Source organism: Heloderma suspectum, chromosome 1, assembly GCF_057233095.1.
Source record: "Heloderma suspectum isolate Gila_16-S chromosome 1, 16-S_ref, whole genome shotgun sequence".
In the NCBI taxonomy this organism is placed as follows: domain Eukaryota; kingdom Metazoa; phylum Chordata; class Lepidosauria; order Squamata; family Helodermatidae; genus Heloderma; species Heloderma suspectum.
The window spans coordinates 365,815,947-365,834,822 of NC_139458.1; the positions used below are offsets into that span (position 1 = coordinate 365,815,947).

At 46.7% G+C, this 18,876-nt stretch overlaps 1 protein-coding gene across 1 annotated transcript in view; it reads left to right on the forward strand.

Annotated features, from left to right (window-relative positions):
- Positions 1-18,876, forward strand: part of SLC35F3 (solute carrier family 35 member F3) — a 240,789-nt gene that overhangs the window by 120,023 nt on the left and 101,890 nt on the right. The window lies entirely within an intron of this gene.

Sequence of the window (18,876 nt, forward strand, 5' to 3'; positions counted from 1 at the left end):
TTGATGGCGGATTCCAGAAGGTGGTACTGGGGGATTATTGCTCTGTGCCATGGCAATTGTGCCATGGGGTTCCACAGGGCTCTATTTTAACCCCCATGCTGTTCAACATCTACAAGAAACTGCTGGAGGAGTTTATCCGGAGGTGTGGACTGAGGTGCCATCAACATGCAGATGACACCCACCTCTACCTCTCTTTGTCATCAAACCCAGGTGGGGCCGTGGCTGTTCTGAATCAGGGCCTGGGCACGGTAATGGACTGGATGAGGGTCAATAAACTGAAACACAGTCCAAACAAGATGGAGGTACCATTACCATTAGTGGGTGGTTTGTCTCCCCAGCTTGGTGACATTCAACCTGTTCTGGAGGGGGTTGCACTCCCCCTAACGGATCACGTTCATAGTTTGGGGGTGCTGTTGGACCCAGAACTGTCACTTGAGGCACAGGTGAACTCAGTGGCACGGAGCACTTTTTATCAGCTTAGGCTGGTATACCAACTACGCCCTTATCTGGACAGAGATAGCCTAGTTACAGTGATCCATGCTCTGATAACTTCTCGTCTGGATTACTGTGATGTGTTATACATGGGGCTGCCTTTGAAAACAGTCTGGAAACTTCAGCTGGTCCAAAATAGGGCAGCAAGACTGTTAACAGGGACTGGCCAACAAGATCACATTACGCCAGTACTTTTCCAGCTGCACTGGCTACCAGTCCATTTCCGGGCCCGATTCAAAGTGCTGGTATTAACATTCAATGCCCTTAATGGGTTGGGGCCAGGTTATCTGAAGGATCACCTCCTCCCATATGTGCCCGCCCAGACCCTAAGATCCTCAGCAGTCCTTTTCCGTGAGCCCCTGCCAAAGGAAGTGAGGCAGGTGGCCACCATGAAGAGGGCCTTTTCTGCTGTGGCACCCCGGCTGTGGAATGAGCTCCTTAGAGAGGTTTGCCTGGCACCTATGTTGTATTCCTTCCAGCACCAGGTGAAGACCTTTTTTTATTCTCCCAGGCATTTTAGCTTCCTAGTCTTTTAGCTTTGGTGGTTGATACCTGAATTTTAAATCTCTGCATTGCTGCTAAGTTTTATTCTGGTTGTATTGTTATATTGTGGTTTTAATGCATTTATATTTTATATTGTTTTATCTTGTGCTTTTTGCTTTTAATTTTTGTGAACAGCCCAGAGAGCTTCGGCTATTGGATGATATAGAAATGAAATAAAAAAATAAAATAAATAAAATAAACGTGAGCCCCTCAGTAAAAAGGTCCCTACTTCCCCACAACATTTAATGTGATGTCTGAACTGACATTGTGAGGGACACTGAATCTATTCCCAGTGAAGGGCATGTCTACTAACTGGGAAATACTTTGTTGCCACCAGCAGCCTGGAGCACTCATGCTTGGATCTACTCATGAATAAGCACCTCAGGCCTGCTGAAGGCTAAAGGTATTTAAGTCCCCTCACACCGCGTCCGGCTTGCCTGGCCGTGGGGGGGGGGGATGTTGCGGGTGGGGGGGGAAGGGCGGGACAAAATCGAAGGCCATTTGCCCTCGCTCCCAACGTCCAGGTGGGGTGGGGGCTGAGCTGGCCGATATTTAGGCCTCCCCGCCCCCTTTCCTCATTAATTCTGGCTTTTCTGGCTGGCTCAGCAGCAGCATCGAGGAGGAGGCGGTGGTGCTCGGCAGGGGCAGCAGCGTTGAGGAGGAAGCGACGCGCTTGGCAACGACGGCTCCAGCGAGCCACAGGAGGGTGCCAGCCACTCTTAGGGCGGGCTGTTTTATTTGTTTGTTTGTTTTTGTTCGTTTGTTTTTTCCCTGGACCTCGTGGGGCCATCACTCTCGAGTGGGGGGAGGGAGTAGTTCCCTGCATCCCCCCCCTTTGCCCCTAGGGCCGCTGACTGCAGCGGCTGACCCTGCAGGCCCTCACCCTGCCTATCGAGGGGGGGGGAGTTTCCCATGCCCCGTATGGCCTGGATTCTGCTGCGCTTTGCAGCGGGCAGCTGCAGCGCTGCCTTGCCGGCCCAGCAGTGGGATTTTCACCAAGCTTGCTCCCTCCGGGCTTCCTGCGCCTTCTGTGGAGCCCCATTTTGCCCAACGAGGGAGTTTTCCCTCGCCCCGAGCAGCCTGGAATTGCCACCTTTCTCGGTGGCGGCAACGGCCTCCCGCTCCAACTGGAAGAGCGGGGAGTTTTCTCCCGCCTCGCCCGAATTGCCGCCTTTTCGCGGGCTTTTTCCTGCGCCTCAGAACAGCCCATTTGCCGCTGACTGAGGCCCCTGTATTGCTGCCTTTCTTGGGGGGATTTTTCCCATGCCCCACAGTGGCCCATTTGGCTGCCATTGCAGTGCCTGAATTGCCTCTTGGTCATTTTCCTCCTCCCCAGAGCGGCCTGTTTGGCCGAGGATGGTGGCGGCGGCGTGGCCTTGCTGTCTCAGGGAGGTAGGGGAGTGTTCCCGCACCCTGGAGTGGCTGCGGCCAATGGAGGTTCATTCCCTGAGGGTTCTTCCCATTTTGCGGGTGGTGTGGCCTGTTTGGCCAATGTAGCGGGTCAGCCTACCAGCTAGCAATCACCCCTGAGTAGCATGGCCTTGCTGTGCTACGGGCGCTTCCTGCACCTCCAGTGAGGCCCTTAGGGGGGATTTCAGTGGGCAGCAGCTAAGTGGCCTTGCCGCCCCTGAAGAGGGAAGGGGAGTTTTCAGTGCTACGAAGCAGCCTGAATTGCCTTTGCTGTGGGTGGCAGCAGAGCGGCCTTGCCAGCCCAGAGAGGGGTGGGGGGGGGGGTTCACCCATGCCTCCTGAATGGCCTGCAGTCCAGTAATAATAATAAGCATGTGGCGGAGTTCTTTCCCCACACCTCCAAGCAGTCAGTCAAAGGGCTGGATGTGCCCGATCTTGCCTGATCTCAGAAGCTAAGCAGGGTCAGCCCTGGTTTGTACTTGGCTGGGTGACCGCCTGGGAATCAGGCTTCCCGCATTTAGCAGGGGGCTGGTCCCAATGGTCTTGTAGGCCCCTTCCAACCCTATGATTCTATGATCTTTGGTGGCCTTGCCTGCCCAGCGTCTTTTGTATTTAGATGGGAAGAGGAGGAAGAGGAGACCAAAAAAAAAAGGGAAAAAAGTGCCAAGTTGTATCTAGGATATTCAGCTATCATTTTCTGAATGGGAAGTGCACGTATTTTGTTTGTTATTAGTCTCTCCCTCTCTTCCAGAGAGATCTTTTAGACGATCTCTGGAAGAAGAGATAAGGGCTTTCTTTTATTTGGCCAAATGAATACATAGCATCAGAGCTATGCACTGTGAGCAGATTTCTTCCTTTCTCACCCTCATAGGAAGGAATGGGGACATGTGCATGTGGCCCCATTGCTGCAGGGTGGGTGGGGAGGTGAAGACATAGATCCCCCTCTACAATTCAAAGCGTTGTTTCCATCCATTCCCACCCCACATAGAAGGTCTCCTTTCCGCGGGGAGGCAGCTTCAGATTGTGGTCTTAATTTTTCAGGTTGGAGAGCAAGGTCCACAGACGGGGAGGAAAAGGGACAAAAGGAAATGAGAAGAAAAGTGAGCAGGGGGGAAGGCCCTCCACCTTGCCTAAGTTTCAGACTCAGGCCTTTGAGCATCTCACAGAGCCCCCTTATTGTTAACAAAGTCTGGGGCTTGATACCCAGCTTCCCTGGGTAGGGCGTGGTGAGAATCTTGACTCACACCCCTGGTAGAGCCATTGCCAACCCCCGTGAAGGGAGACTGGTAGCTATGTGGGTTTGGGCTTCTCCTGTTTTCACACCTCTCTGGCAACTTAGAGTACCTGCTTGGTGCAGTGGTTAAAGTGCCATAATGGGACTTGGAGATATGAGTTCTAGTCCCCACTTGGCTGTAAAGCTCACTGTGTGACTTTAGGCCAATCCCTGGCTCTCTGTGTAACCCGCCTCACTGGGTTGATGATTGTAAGGGTTGTTCTTTGTTCATATTGCGAGGCAGCGTCTTTAGCATTCACTCCAAGGGCATGCTCGGGAGGAACAGGTAGCTTCTGCTTTGCTGAAGCTAAACAAGGTTGCCCCCCCCACACACCTTTTTTGTTTACTCCACAGTCAGTGGCAGGAGTCTGTGCCAGTTCAGCTAACTGGTTAAATTTATTAAGGTTACAACTGTGCAGTAACATGGGAGGTATGAAAAACTACCCTGTTAGGGTCAATGTATAGGATCATCTGGTGCGTAGTGCCACGCCCAAGGGCTGCCCTATGATCTCTTGAAATCCCGTTTTTCAAAATTCTCTTATACACAGCATTGCCCATGCAGGCTGATTCAAGGCTTTACATCCATTCTTAAATTTCTTGTGTGTGAGGGGCAGGCCTCCATTCAGGTTATTAAACCACAGTCCTCCCGCAATCCGATCCTTATGGATCGGGTAGTAGTATTGAATTTGCAACACCTCCTGCGTAACGTCTGTTTTTCTCATGAGTCTGACAAACGGCAGGTTGAGCACCAGTGCCAGTGTTTCATCTAATACCCGGACGCTGGAAATTCCAGAAACCACGCTAAGAGGCTCTCGTTGAGTGTTGTGTATTTAAGTAGTGTAAGCCATGCTGCACTTCATGTCTCACATGACAAGGGCCTTCTGTACCTGGGTTGATAGGGAGCCCTGGGGTGTTGCTCTCTCATTCAGCTGCAACAGTTGTAGCCCTCCCGGTAGTTTACAGTTATGGTCTTGTGTCCATTCCTAAAGTGTGGACTTTACTGCTCGGCATCTCTTTTCTTGTCCTTACAGTTATTTATTTATTTATTTATTTATTTATTTATTTTTCTTTGATCAATGTATTGGACATCAACCCGTGCGCACGTGTTCTCATGTCCGGACACAGCATGTTGTTTCGAGCTGGTCGTAGCGCATATATATCAGGCTGCAGCTCCCAGAGCAGCCTGTTCCACGGTGCATGTGTTCGTGGATTGACCGGCGCAGCTTGTAGCGAGAGTGCTTTCTTCCCACTCCGTTCCATTATGGGTTGGTGCGTGTTCCCCTGCAGGTTCCAGTGCTGCATCTAGGAGGGAACAACCTGTGTGGGTGGGAAAGGCAAGGACCTTTCCCAGATCATGCGGCACAATTTGCCAGCTATAATGATCATCGGTCCAGCTTGCTTCCTCAACTTTACTGGAGGAATGCGCTTGGTTAGATGGCCGGAGTGTGTGTGAACCGGTGCGGGTGTTTGTCTGTGAGCGCAGCATGGTTTTCTGTGCCCGTTGGAGGGCCTCCTCAAGCAGTGGATCCCAGCTTGGGCTTAGCCGGTATCGGTATGCCACCATTCAGTGGTTGGCAGATGCGGCATGCGTTTGGAGCACCTCCTAGAAGGTAATGGGCTGCTAACCCAACTTATATCATTGCCAGCTTTGGAGGGTGTGGTTAGCAGAATTTGCCTCACCAGTTGCCGAACAGGGGCAATGGGTTGGAACAATCACAGGCCCCTCAGTCCACCTTCATGGTGGACAGGCCAGGGAAAGCTCAGAACACCAACTTGGTGTGCCAGTGTTTGAAGCCAGGGTGGCATCACCTCGAGGGTGGCAAAAGCTGATGTCTTCCAGTTTTAGCTGTACCCAGCAGCTAATTCCTGTTGTTAATTTTTCCCCTGATTTTAGGATTGGATATTTATAAGCCCGTGTGTTAATCAGAAAATAAAAGTCAACCAGCCCCTTTTAAAAAACTTAGAGGTTTGCTGTGCTATGCTTCAGCATTAAGTAGCAGAATGGTTAACAAACATTTAGAGTGCTACACGCAGGTCCTAATATTCATTTTGTGTTTCATTGTGCGGCTTCTAACTTACCTCGCGTTGCTCCCCCTGGTGACTTTTGAATGGAGATAGTCTTGGAGAGTACATGACAAATTGTTAAGATTTTCTCTGTGGCAGTTGATGGGAGCTGTTTGGGCCTATATGTATAGCAGGAGTTTTCTTATTATTCAGCTTCCTTTACTATGCCCAGTTCTATGGCAGTGCAGGAGATGTGTCCAATCCTGGCCTTTAAGTAAGATCTAGTCTAGGCTCTTTTGCTCTTCTCTTACCCTACCCATAGGGTATCCTGCTAGAGTAACGATAGTTTTGGCTTCAGCTTCTTCCCAAGCAAAGGCCTCAGCATCCTGTTCAGCTGGAATTGATTCAGGACTACGATCAATTTCAGAAGCCCATGAAAGGGACTGCCCAGACTATTGGGGCAGGCTTGCTGCACTGGCCTTCTGGGCTAAAGATGAAGGGTGTGGCCGACAACACTGCTGACTTCCTGGTGAGGCAGGTGCTCCAGGGTTGGTCTCCAGACTCCAGAGCCCTTCTGCTGCCAGACATATTGCTGGGTTTACAGGCTCTGTGGCCTTTGGTTACCTCACCACACGAGGCTTGGCAGTTTAGTGATGTGCAATTTCCCCAACAGGTGGTCTTTATTCCGCTGAGGAAGTCCAAAACCGACCAGGTCAGGAGTGGGGTTAGCGCGTCGCTGTTCCCAGCCATGGTGCTGGACCTTCGTCCGGTCACCACCCTGAGGGCCTTTTCTCTAGGTCTGGAGGAGTCTCCCCGGCCCTTTCTTCTGCCTTAGTGACTCCTCTCCCCTGACCAAACATCAATTCTGGGTAGTCACTCTGTGGCCTTGAAGGTGTTGGGCTTGCGCCGTGTCTCTGGGGCTCACATCAGACAAAGTGCAGGCTGTCGGCAGGTGGAGCTCCAAGGCGTATTGGGCCTCCGCAAGGCCCCTGCTGGGCCTTTTCGGACATGAGGACGCTGGTGTTCACAAGTTTGTCTCTTGTTCTTTCAGATGTCCGGAGTACGAGGGAACCAGTATGCGTGCTCATCTTGGGGCACAGCATGGTTCTCTGGGCTAGTCAGAGTGCCTCCTCAAGTGGCGGAGCCTAGCCGGGGCTCAGCAGGTGTGCCACCATCCAGTGGTTGTGCAGACGTGGCATGTGTTGGTGCGCCTCCTGTCCACGTTCTTCCAGCAAGGGCTGGTGAAGGTTCCCCTGCAGATTCTGGTTCTGCACATGGGGGGAACGATTTATGCCTGCTGAAGGGCAAGGCCCTGATTCTTCAAGCCTGAGATTTACAGCTGATTCGGTGTCGCTGGCCCAGAATTGCCATCATTGGGTCCATCCTGCTGCCGAGAGGGGCATGGAATGACGGTTGGGATCCCTGAAGATGGTGGTCATCTCTGACCTAGGCAATGTTTTCTTGTTGGAGTATCTGCGAAGGGGCATCATGGAGTGTTTTGCTGCGTAGGTTGGGGGGTGGGTGACTAAGCAGAGGCTTGTCGCCCTCCTGTGGCAGTTCCGGGTGGGCACTCCACTGGGGGAGAGGACAGGTGAGCATTCGTGGGCACCGTTTCAGGTGACTGGTAAGGCCCAAGGCTCTCGGCTCTGGGTTTTGTGGTCCCAAGTTGGGAGATAAGGCTTACCTCTGAGGCTGACCCTCCTCACCCACTCAGGTTCTGTGGCTCGAGGGGTGGTGACAGGGGAAGGTCTCCCAGCCCAGAATTGGGTGGATCAATCTGCAGGGTGGCTGCAGTAGATGCCATGCCTCAGATGACGAATGCCTCACTCTATACCTGTCATGATTACTTGTTTTCTATGTGCCAGCCGGTGCTTCCTTCGCAGATTGTAATATGTCAATAAATGTGGCCCAGTTTTATCCCAACTCTATTTGTGTTGTCTCGTCATTTCTCCCCCCTATGCACCCGCAATCATATCTGCTGGCAGGAAAAAGAACCTTGGCTTCACTCTGCTGCTTGAAATGGAGTTCTTCCTGCTGCAGCTCTGCACTGGTGCTGATCATCTTGGATGGGGCTCATCTCACATTTCAAAGGACAGACTGGAAACCTGGAACAGCCAGCAAGATCTCTTCGCAAGTAAGCAGCCCAGCCTGCCATGTGCTGTTCCTTCTGGGTGTACACATATCTCACACCCACACTGTAGAACAACACTTATTCATTCATTTATTACATTTCTACACCACCCAATAGCCAAAGCTCCAGAAAGGTGACGAAGTTGGCACCAGGTGGACCTCACTTGGAATTGCAGGGGCCACCACCAAGAAGGCCTTCTCCCTTTCTGCCAGCCTCTGAACCAGTCTCAGAGGAGGTACTCAGAGGAGGGCCTTAGATGTTGATCATAGTGTATGGATGGGTTCATAGTTTAGTTAGTAAGTTAGTTAGTTATTACATTTTTAATCCACCCAGTAACAAATGTTCTCTGGGTGAATTACAAACAAAGACAAGGAAGGATAGATTCCCCCCTTTGTACTAGAAAAACAATATCAGGATGGTGCAAGGCTTTCAGCACTTAAAATGAGAAATTCCTGTTGAGCTTCTCTGTATTTTAGCTCTCCCCCGGCTCCTAGTTTTGCCTTCACAATGGCCCATCAGTTCTCTATTTTCTTGCTATTCCTATACCTAGTTTTCTATGTTGTATACAAACCCTTTGATCAAATGAAGTATGCAAGTTGGAAATGTATATACATAGCCTATATCACAGATTTATTACTATCTTGATCCAGTTTGGAAGATGTGTGTGCATGATTATTACAACCTGTCCTTAAAGATACCTCTCTGTAGATACGACTGAAGTGCACAGTACGAGTTTGCCATACACTGGGCAAAAATCTACTTTGAAAGCTGAACTGGACAACCAGGACATGCCTGAAATAGTCTGAGTGCCTTTTGGTAGGAGAAACTGTTTTAATTCCTGCCTCCCACTGTGGTTTCTCCTTTGGAATAAGTAGTTGGAAACTAAAAATTACATCTCATTCTGCTCTAATAAGGCCAGACTTCCAGTTTCAATATTAAACTTAGACATGGGCAGTACTTTTTTTTAAAGCTGTCCTGCACATATTTTATTCTCAGCAGTTTTGACAAATAATATATCATACACAGGCTCCATAATAAAAGAGGTGTTCTTGCTTCATTCTGCCGGATTTCCCCACAGGCTAGTAATGGAAGGTAAAAGACAATGGAAGCACAGTGCTACTTTGCCATTGAGTGGGGGGCGGGTGTGTGTGTGGAATGATAGAAAACCATGAAACTGTTTTCAGGCATTTTGTAAAGTGATTTATCCATCCTTGGTTTTCTTTTACAGCCAATTGTGTTTTTTCAATAGACATTGGTGTTCTTAACTTTTTTTTAACAAATATATTATTTGATTTATTTCCCACTCTTCAACAAATTCCCTGGGTGGCTCACAAAAAGTTAAAATTACAATAAATTAAAACAAAAACATTAAAACACCACAACATCTAGAAGGTTCCTCCCCTGAAGTCTGCATTATGTATTTTCCCTACATGATTATTCATTTAAATGCATTGCAGACAATCCATTCTTTAATCTGGTCTTTAGATTTATTGTGCTAGCGCAAAATGTTAAGGAGGTTACATATACATTTTTAAGTCAGTGTTTTAAAACATTGTTATTAAAGTATTTGGCAAGTGTTCAAACAGAGCTAATGCAGCTGTTACTGAGTTTCTATGTTTCTTACTGAGTCATGCAGCAAACAGACAAAGCAACAATCACAGTGTCTGTTGTTTTCCCGCAGTTTTTTTATACTATCATTCCAGTACGTATAGCAGATTTTTAGTTTTTAAGTGACAAGATTTTGATGTTAATCAAATGTTATTTTTTTTGTATACAGATTTATGAATGGCAGGCTGTGGCATCAGGAAGGGGATGGAAGAGAGGGACCACAAGGCGGTAGCAAGGAAACTGTGGGTAGGAGAAGGAATGGGAGATGGATGTCCATAGAACATAGCTACTAGCCGTGATGGCTGTTGTACTGTCCCTGCAGTAGGCTTCAAACTCTTAATTTGGAGGTGCCAAGATAGTGATAAATCAAATCCAGGTTTACTTACAACGAGTACTTTATTGAGTAACTTACAGCACACAGGCGTACCCAATGATGGATCAGACAGCTTCTCTGAACCCAGAGCCATGGGGTAAAATGGGTTTTATACCATACATGTTAGCAGTGAGGCAGCATGATAGCAGCAAGCATTAATTAGTGTTCATTCCCAGCATAGACTAACAGTGCTTGTTCAGAAGGGAAACAAACAGAGCTTTCCCAGCACAAGCACCTGCAGCTTTAAGGCAAACAAGCTTCACTTCATACTAGGCCCTGATAAGATACTAGCCTTCGTTAGCATGGAATGTGCTGAAGCTGCACTATCAACCTTTGACTCATCTCACATGCTCAGAGGCCCACTAGCAAGGAAATTGCACCAATAATGAACTTAAGCAAAGCATTATGGATCTCTTGGCCCCTCTAGAACTACAGGTGACTTGGTTACAGGCCTGGGGTCAATATAGGTATATATTACTTCCAGTATGGGATGGCACTATTATTGTGCTCATGTCCTACTTGTGGGCTTCCCATTGGCAGCTGGTTAGCCACTGTGTGAACAGAATGCTGGACTAGATAGGCCGTTGGGCTGATCCAGCAAGGCTGTTCTTCTGTTCTAGTCCTAGTAACAGGAGGCAATGGCAGTAGAAAGGAAGGAGAGGAGCTCTGATGCAGTAGATGCTGAATTAGGTTGGAGGCAGCCAAAAAAAGTGGGACAAGCTGTTGGAACCTGGTGGTTCATTTATCGTTAGGATCCTGTTTGCGCATGGCCCCTTATATGTCATGTGTATAACCATTATCAATTCCTCAGTACAAAACATATTTTTCCAGTGACTTGGTCTAGGGATGGCGGAGAATTTCTGAGAATTTCTCCGCGAATCTCGGTGAGGCCGAATGCGTTGGCATTTGGCCCCCCGAAATTGGCGATGAAATTCTCTGCCCCCCCCGGGATGGGACTTACCTCCTGCAAATGTCCCTCTCGGCGGCGGGTCCCGGTGGCGTTTTGGAGGCGTTTCGGCAGGGGCGGGGGCAGCGGCCGGTCTTCTGACCGGCCGCCGCCGCCACCATTACAAAATAAAGTAAAAAAAACAACAACCCGTGATAGGCTATGTAACGATTAACGTAGCCTATCACGGCTAGATTTCCAAAGTCAGCCGTGATAGGCTACGTTAATCGTCACATAGCCTATCACGGGTGACTTTGGAAATCTAGCCGTGATAGGCTACGTTAATCGTTATGTAGCCTATCACAGTTTTGTTTTGTTTACTTTTTCTTTCGCGACCGGGGAGACGGGGCGCTTCTCCCCGGCCTGAATTTCGGCTGGGCGAGGCGGGGCGCCTCCCCCCCCGGCCGGAATTTCGGCCGGGCGAGGCGGGACGCCTCCCCCCCCTCGCCTGAACTTCGGGGGGAGAAGCGAAGCGCCTCCCCCCACCGCGAAGCCAAGCTGCGAAAAGGTAAGTGACTTTCGTACATCCCCAGTTTGCACGTAATGACAACAGTATGGGTTGGGTATGGGTTGCCATTGAATTGTGGGCTGTTGTTGAATCATGGGTTGTCAGTATGTGTGAACTATAGTTTAACTATGGGCTGTTAATCACAAACAACCCAGAGTTCACAGCTCAACAACAAACTATGAGTTCTCTTCCTGGGTTGTTCATGGTTAACAACCCATAGTTAAACCATAGTGCATGATTTGCATGTAACAACCCATGATTCAACAACAACTCACAATTCAACAACAACCCATACTCAACCCATATTTTGGGTTGTTGTTGCATGCAGATCAGTCCATTGTTATAAAGAGTTTGTGGGCTTTGGGGTTTTATTTATTTTAACAAGTCCAGTACTGTTTGATCCTCATCTAATACATGGAAATTAGCAATTTTGTGGATTCTAAACCAGTTGAAATCCCTGATTTGTACAATACCTGCTTGTCTATTTACCTGTGAAGTATCACCAGTGGAACATGTTATTTGCTTTACTTGAAGTTAAGAAAACCAATATTTCAAGGAGGTTTTTAACCTTTGTTCTCTGAGATAAACTTGTGTGGTTGATACTGCATTTGTTAAATCTGTTACACAGAACTGTAGTGGTGTGTGTGTGTGTGTGTGTGAGCGCTTGTGTGTGTAATAAACATAAGAATATCAAAAAACTGTTAAGGATTGATTGCACTGTGCTCATTAAATAATCTTTCATTCAATGTGAATTACTGAAAGCTTTCACAGGTTGCCTTTTGTCAGAGCACCCATTAAGACAGGAGAATTTTGATGTTGAACATATTGATGTTGAATAGTAGTCGAACTTCACTTATTGAGTGACACATGCTTTCTACAATATACTTTAGTATATAAAAGAATACATTTTGTGTATCATTTCCTCAAACACAAATGAAAATATGCCTGTCTGTTAACTCCTATATTTTATTGCCTTAGCATTTTTCTATCACTTACATAATAGTAAAAATTAATGTTATCATTTCTTGGTAACAATTCTATCTGTATGCATGTAATGCAAGTGTGAAAAAGAAGTAGTGAGTGTGGGATAAGTAACTGTCATAATCAAGAAGATAAATTAATGTGAACTGGGGGAAATTTCTGATTTCTACTGTCTCATAGAAGCAGAGAGATTGAGAGAGAACAGAAGTCCCCAGTCACTGTGGTACTATAGCATTATTTGGGGAAGAGTAAGGAAATGAAAGAAATTAAAACGGGAGAAAATCCGCTTTACAGAGAGTATGCACACTCTTCTTTCCCAAACTTCTAGTAGTGAGATATGCTTATTTTCTGTACTGAAAGTGGGAGCATTCTTCACCCTTACACCATTAAAGATTTATTTTTAAAGTGTATAAGGGTGCAGTCCTATTCCTGTTCAGACAGGTTCTTCAGCCCTGCAATATAAACATGATACTTATAACTTGGCAACAGTGATAAGCTGGTTGGTGATATTAAACTCACATACTCTTCATAAGATAAAGAAGGCAAAACTACTAATGGAAGGGATGGCAAGAGCCTGCGTAGTGTTGCAATAGCCACACAATGTGGACAGTCTTGCAGCAAAAGTGGATACCATCATATCAGAACACGTGAAGAGCAGAATAAAAATAGAATTAGACAGACAGACAGTCTCACCAGGGATTTTACTGAAGAGTGATTTTGCTTATCTTTGATATATTCCTTCCAAAGCAATATGGAAGTATCGGTTAATAGCAAACATTTCTTCATCTCTGCTAATCCAGGTTAGTATCCAATTCAGCACTACTGCTAATGTAAATTTCTTTATGCTAGTGTAAGTGACCTCTAGCGCAATACCAACAGCATTTGCAATGTAATTTTCATTAGTGGTAGTTTCGAACTGGATACTGCCCTAAGATTTCTAGCTATTCTGCACTGTATAAGGGTACCATGAATTAGAGTTCCAAATTTAGATAAATAAGGGTGCAATCCTTTGCATGTTTAGGCAGGAAAAGAAGACCTACTACATGCTGGCTGGCTAATGCTGGAAGTTGTAGGACTTTCTTCTGACTAAACATTCATAGGATTGCACCTTAAGGGCACAATCCTATTGAGATAGGTGTCCGCCTCTGCACTCGGAGGCAACCGCCTATCCAAAGCAGGCCAGGAGAAGCACAGAGGGGATTGTTCCTTCTGCGCTCCTCCTGCCCTGCATTTTTGGCTAGACAGCCGATTGCGGCTGTCTAGCTGCAGGAGGGCAGAAAGGGGGAGGAGGCTGTTGTACAACACATTGGATGTGTTGTACAGGCAGTTCTGCCCTCCCCGCCCCTGAACGCCCCCAGCGATGCCCCTTTTTGGCCTCGCCATACTCCTCTTGTGAGCGCGGAGGATGGGCCTGTTCCACGCTGCCTCAGAGGCAGCGTGGAAGTCAGGGGAGGTCGGTTCTCTGGGAACCGACCTCAGAGCGCGGACTCCAATGTCGGTTCCCAGGAAACAACATATCCTATGGCCGTCTAGCCACTGTTTAGCGGCCATAGGATTGCTCCCTCCTTCTTTTCTTTATTTTAAACATTTTTACCTGACCCTTCATGAGAAAAGGCTCCCAGAGCACTTTTCATGAGATCAGTTACCAAACAGGATAATTTCTCCTTCAGGCTTACAATCTTAAAGATATGAGACAAAGGAAAAAAGGAGAAGAAGAAAAGACAAAAGCAAGCAAACTCAGACATCAGTTCTTAAAGTTCCAAATTTCTTAAACTGACCAGCTTGAATGGAGCAGTTCAGGGAGAGGAGGGGCAAACTTAGACCTGGTCTCTCAGCAGACCCAATGAAATGGCCATGCAGTCCCATCTCTGTGTACTATTACATTTTTGGTTATGTTGTTGTTCAGTCAGGAAGCTGCCTTATATTGAATAATTGTTGTTGTTCAGTCGTTAAGTCGTGTCCGACTCTTCGTGACCCCATGGACCATAGCACTCCAGGCCTTCCTGTCCTGCGCTCTCTCCCGGAGTGTGCTCAGGTTCATAGTCATTGCATCGGTGATGCTATCTAGCCATCTCATCCTCTGCCGTCCCCTTCTCCTTTTGCCTTCAATCTTTCCCAGCATCAGCGTCTTTTCCAGGGAGTTTTCTCTTCGCATTAGGTGGCCCAAATATTTGAGCTTCAGCTTCAGTATCTGTCCTTCCAATGAGCAGTCAGGGTTGATTTCCTTTAGGATGGACTGATTGGACCTCCTTGCAGTCCAGGGGACTCGTAAGAGTCTTCTCCAGCACCACAGTTCGAAAGCATCAATTCTTCGGCGCTCAGCCTTCCTTATAGTCCAGCTCTCACAGCCATACATTACTACTGGGAAAACCATAGCTCTGATTATACGGACCTTTGTCAGCAAGGTGATGTCTCTGCTTCTTACTATGCTGTCTAGGTTTGCCATAGCTTTCCTCCCAAGGAGCAAGCATCTTTTAATTTCATGGCTACAGTAACCGTCTGTGGTGATCTTGGAGCACAAGAAAATAACATCTGTCACTGCTTCCATTTCTTCCCCTTCTATATGCCAGGAAGTGATGGGGCCAGATGCCATGATCTTAGTTTTTTTTAATGTTGAGTTTCAAACCAGCTTTTGCACTCTCCACTTTCACCCTCAACAAGAGGCTCTTTAGATCCTCTTCGCTTGGTGATAATTCTCCGGGCAATCTTAATTCCGACCTGTAATTCATCCAACCTGGCGTTTCTCATGATGTACTCTGCATATAAGTTAAATAAGCAGGGCAACAATATGCAGCCTTGTCGTATTCCTTTCCCAATTTTGAACCAATCAGTTGTTCCATGTCTGGTTCTTACTGTGGCTTCTTGACCCTTATACAGGTTTCTCAGGAGACGGGTAAGGTGGTCTGGTACTCCCATCTCTTTAAGAATTTGCCACAGTTTGTTGTGATCCACACAATCCAAGGCTTTAGCGTAGTCAGTGAAGCAGAAATAGACGTTTTTCTGGAATTCTCTTGCTTTCTCCATGATCCAGCGAATGTTGGCGATTTGATCTCTAGTTCCTTTGCCTCTTCGAAACCCAGCTTGTACTTCCGGTAGTTCTCGGTTCACATACTGCTGAAGCCTAGCTTGTAGGATTTTGAGCATAACCCTTGCTGGCACGTGAAACGAGTGCAATTGTACGGTAGTTTGAACACTCTTTGGCATTGCCCTTCTTTGGAATTGGAATGTAAAGTGACCTTTTCCAGTCTTGTGGCCACTGTTGAGTGTTCCAAATTTGTTGGCATATTGAGTGCAGCACTTTAACAGCATCATCTTTTAGGATTTTAAATAGCTCAGCTGGAATACTGTCATCTCCGCTAGCTTTGTTGTTAGTAATGCTTCCTAAGGCCCAGTTGACTTCACTCTCGAGGATGTCCGGCTCAAGTTCAGTGACCGCACTCTCATGGCTATCAGGGACATTCAGATCTTTCCTGTATAGTTCTTCTGTGTATTCTTTCCACCTCTTCTTAATCTCATCTGCTTCTGTTAGGTCCCTGCCTTCTTTGTCCTTTATCATGCCCATCTTTGCACAAAACGTTCCCTTGAGATCTCCGATTTTCTTGAAGAGATCTCTAGTCTTTCCCATTCTGTTGTTTTCTTCAATTTCTTTGCATTGTTCATTTAAGAAGGCCTTCTTGTCTCTCCTTGCTATTCTCTGGAACTCTGCATTCAGTTCAGAGTTCTGAACTTTCTCCCTTGCTTTTCGCTTCCCTTCTTTCCTCAGCTACTTGTAAAGCCTCATCAGACAGCCACTTGGCTTTCTTGCATTTCTTTTTCTTTGGGATGAATTGAGTTGCTGCCTCCTGAACAATGTTATGGACCTCCGTCCATAGTTCCTCAGGCACTCTGTCTATCAGGTCTAATCCCTGAAATCTATTCCTCACCTCCGCTGTGTATTCATAAGGGATATGATTTCGGACATACCTGAATGGTTTATTGGTTTTCCCTACGTTCTTCAATTTAAGCCGAAATTTTGCAACAAGAAGCTCATGATCTGAGCCACAATCAGCTCCAGGTCTTGTTTTTACTGACTGTATAGAGCTTCTCCATCTTTGGCTGCAAAGCACATAATCAATCTGATTTAGATATTGACCATCTGGTGATGTCCATGTGTAGAGTTGCCTCTTGTGCTGTTGGAAAAGTGTGTTTGCTATGATCAGCGTGTTCTCTTGGCAAAACTCTATTAGCCTTTGTCCTGCTTCGTTTTGTACACCAAGGCCATGCTTGCCTGTTATCCCGGTGATTTCTTGACTTCCTACTTTAGCATTCCAATCCCCTATGATGAAAAGGACATCTTTTTTTGGTGTTAGTTCTAGAAGGTGTTGTAGGTCTTCATAGAACCGATCAACCTCAGCTTCTTCGGCCTCAGTGATTGGGGCATAGACTTGAATTACTGTGATGTTGAATGGTTTGCCTTGGATTCGTACTGAGATCATTCTATCATTTTTGAGATTGTACCCCAGTACTGCTTTTCCCACCTTTTATTGACTATGAGTGCTACTCCATTTCTTCTAAGGGATTCTTGCCCACAGTAGTAGATATGATGGTCACCTGAATTAAATTCGCCCATGCTTGTCCATTTTAGTTCACTGATTCCCAAGATGTCGATGTTCAGTCTTGCCATCTCATGTTTGACCACCTCCAGCTTACCTTGATTCATTGATCTGACATTCCTGGTTCCTAAACAATATTGTTCTTTACAGCATTGGATTTTCTTTTCACCACCAGTCACATCCACAGCTGAGTGTCCTTTCGGCTTTGGCCCAGCCGCTTCACTCTTTCTGGCGCTACTTGGAAATACCCTCTGCTCTTCCCCAACAGTATATTGGACACCTTCCGACCTGAGGGGCTCATCTTCTGGCATCATCTCTTTTAGCCTTGTGATACGTTCCATGGGGTTTTCTTGGCAAGAATACTGGAGTGGGTAGCCATTTCCTTCTCCAGTGGACCACATTTTGTCAGAACTGTCCACCATGACCTGTCTGTCTTGGGTGGCCCTGCATGGCATAGCTTATGGCTTCACTGAGTTACACAAGCTCCTTCGCCACAACAAGGCAGTGATCCATGAAGGGGATCTACATTTTTGTTTATGTAGATATCCAAATGTGGAACTCTCATGACACTAGGTGAAACTCTTGAACCCAGAGTAACTGCCATCCTTGGTTTTAGGCTTAACCACCTAAAGAGGGTAGCAGGTTGGATCCTGACTCAAACTCTAAATGCCAGCACCAAATGTCTAGGTGCTCAAGCAATTTGGCACATCAGAGTTGTTATAGCTCTGCAAATTAGAATCCTTGCTTCACCATGTATTAAGAGGATGGGGAAAACCACCATTTTAGTAATTTTTAGCAAACCTGATTTTGAGTACCAGTAGTTCAAAGTAACTAGCAGGCCTCAATGATCAACTGGTGGGCATGAGGCATCACCCATTTACACTGATAATGGGGAAACTAGACTACATTTAAAGTCTTGAACAGGCACTCCTGAAAAAGTGCTACTCATGGGTAAGTTTTTTGTTTTTTTGTTTCAAAGGATAGTTTGGGATTTAGACCTGGAAGTCGAGTGAGTATCAGTTAGGGTGGCCACTTATGAATCATCAAAGAAGAGGAAATGCATCACCAAAAATATAACTTTGATTTATATTAAATTTGCATATGCTAATTTACATTATAGATACAAATGTAGAAATTATTATTATAATTTAAGTAGAAATACAGTACCTCCCATCATAGCGGGGAAGACTGTGACCAGGGGGCAATCTACATGACAATGGAAGGAGAAGCGCATCAGGGTATTCTCCGCGTTTTCAGGAAATTGGCTTTGATCCATCAGGGACACACAAAGCCAGAAAAGCGGAATATACCGTACCTAAAACCCCGCTTTTCACGGATCACGCAGTGCTTGGAATCAACGTACTTCCAAGTCAGGTAGGCAGAGTAGAACTGAACATCATCAACCCAGCAAGTGCTGCTCAGCCAATGAGAGAGGCTTGTATCCTGCCCCATCCAGGCTCTCCCCTGCTACTTCGTTATTATGAATGGGAAAGTAAGAACTTCACAGTTCTGAAGGGTTGTGCACACTTGTCCATGAAGAAGCCAAAATCCCCAATTTCCCAGTGCAGCATCTGAAGGCTCCCTATGAGAACATCCCACCAGTGCAATTTTGTCCCATTCCAGCAAGCAGTCAGGAGGTTACAGCCCCCACCCCCTTTTCCCTTTCTGGCCACTTTTCCAGGCTGCCAGTGGCAGGCTTCTCTGCTGTCAATGATAGCCTGCTGTGATCCTGATACCACAGTAAATCGCTACCGCAAATGGGGTGATATGGGGAACTTAATCAAACAGAGAGTTATAGTTCCAACCCCCCCTTTCTCCTTCTCTGGATACTTCTCCCTGCTTGCAATGACAGGTTTCTCTGCTCCCATGATCCTGATACCACAGTAGATCACTACCGTGATAAAGCCCTCATGCACGTTTGTTTAATGCCAAAGGAAGAGGAGAATAGGGGGGGATGGGGGGAAATGCTCATTTTTCCATGAAGAAGCAAAAACCCCAAATTATCTATTTCAGCA